Below are 2,424 nucleotides of genomic sequence, written 5' to 3' on the forward strand. Positions count from 1 at the left end.
TTATAATAATAACAAAATATAAAAAATAATATGATCATCTTTTTTTTTGGGGTCAAAATATGATCATCTTTTAGGGTGATTGGTAAATAATGAAGAATATCATCATGGCAAATTGGGTAGTTTTCGAATTTAGTTGCAACATAAAGTTTCATTTTGTTCGCTCACTACAAAATGGTAATAAAGTTGTTTTTAAATCAATGTAAGGAATAAAATGAAGATATTCTTAGTTTTTTCCACTTTTTCTAGATTTTTTTCTTATGATTTTATGAACTTCATATACTTACCTATGATAAAATCGAGGGATCGAAATTTCTTAGTATTCAAAATTCTTAAGTAATTAGAAGAATCAGAGAGAGATATTCAAACCCTTGGTATGAATAACTCATATAACGGATTAGCAATCCGCCTAATCGACTTAGCCATCTCTCCACATCCCTATTTAAAAATAAATTCTTATATATAATGTGACATATGAAGTAAAGATTGATAACCTTCATTTTTCCTTTTTATTTATCTTTTAACCTAGTGATTCACACTTTTCTAAGATTTTTTACTTTCTATTACGAATTTGAGAAATTTTCTATTGATCTATTGAATAACATATAGTTACGAATAGACAAGGAACAAAAAAAGATAAAAAGAATTATATTGTATTTTGGAACCTATCAATGCATGCTCCACTTGGCTTAGGAGGATATAACTCAATTGGTAGAGCTCCACTCTTGCAATTGGGTTGTTGTGATTATGGGTTGGATGTCTAATTGTCCAAAAAGTAATAATAATATCTTGTACCTAAATTGGTGGCTCACTTTTTTCTGAGTAATGGGAAAGAGGATGGAAATATGCTACTGAAAAACGCTGCAAAGACAAAAAAGATGGTTAAGAATGTAGAGGAGGTAGGATAGATGGTTGGTTAGATCTAGTAAGGATCATACATGCTGTTTTCTCATCGGCAATGACCTTCTCATCACCCTAAATTACATATGCCTGAAACAAAACGTCTGGAATACACCACCACCATCCATCCACATGATAAGATGATGGGTCAATGTGCATGAAGACCTAGAACCAAGAAAACAAAGAGGTTTACCGGTGTTGAAACAAACTTTAGGGCCTAAACAACTTGAAGTGAACACGTTAGTGGGTTGTTATTAATTTTTATACATTTTTTGCATTGGCATATCGAATTCGGTCAATTTATGAAATGAGAATCATGACATGATTTTGTCTAAAAACTTCAACGGTCATATAGATCTAGGACCTATTCTTTAATAAGTGCTACAAAATCTCATGAGAAAGGTTAAGGCAAAATGGAAGATAGAAGATATATGAAGAAGACTAGAAATATTATACTTTAAACCTTTTTATGTATATAAAGTACACCTAGTCTAGCATATGAGAAAGATAAGACAAAGTGAAATAAAATGGTTAGAAGAAAATGATAGAAAGGAAAGAGTAGCTACTTCATGCAAGATCCTTCCGAACCGAGTAGAAGCGAATTGTGCAAAGGCTTCTAACTCTGCAAATTGTACTAGATTCAATTTTGATTTGCCAGCTATTTATTTCATAGCTTTAATTTGAGCTACGGATCCTACTCTAAAAATAAAAATATCCATATTAATAGTCGATCGGATTCCAGCATTGAATAGATAAGCAGATAAGAATATTTGTAATCATATTAGGAACATAAATGATCACCAATATTTCTCAATGTCAAAGTTACAAGCATAAAAGGGGCCGAAATACAATCACGCAAAACATTTATTTCACGAGCATCAATGTTTGAATTTGTTTCGTACTCATTTCTTCCTATGATCCATCAATTTTTAAACAATTAGGAGGAAGTAGATCTCCATCATTATCATAAAGTTGGAACTCCAAATTGTTAATTGCACAATAAAAGAAGACTACCTTAAATGATTATTGTAATAAAAAAAAATTGAATCAATTTTTTAGAAACAAATTCATTACTAGAACTCGAACATTGATATATCAAAGGAGATTTACACCTCTTCCAAAAAAAAGAAAAAAAAAAAGAAAAGAAAGAGGGAAAGGCTTTCCACATCTATTAAGTTGAGCTTTGTCTAAAAGCTCTAAATTAGACATTTAGAAACTTTTTATTTTTTAAAAAAATATATATAAATATTGAAAAATTATATAAAAAAGTTTTTAGCCGTCGAGGAATGTTTTTTTTGGGGCCTCTCCTAATAGGGTAAATTCAACACTCAATCCAGCTTTGGAACGTTGACCAGCAAAATCGACCTTCAACCCATCCATTCCTCCCTTGTAACGAGTCCATGCGACGTCAAACTTTGTAAGTTAATTAAACGATTAAAAATAAAATTATTCCTTCCCTTCCGTTTACAAAAAGCCAACCGTAAGCCCCTTCAATCACTTTGACATCCGTCCCAATCGCCGCTACCA

This window comes from Phoenix dactylifera, chromosome 8 (assembly GCF_051530095.1).
Source record: "Phoenix dactylifera cultivar Ajwa chromosome 8, Ajwa_hap1_PhDact_Kaust_v1.1, whole genome shotgun sequence".
Lineage (NCBI taxonomy): Eukaryota > Viridiplantae > Streptophyta > Magnoliopsida > Arecales > Arecaceae > Phoenix > Phoenix dactylifera.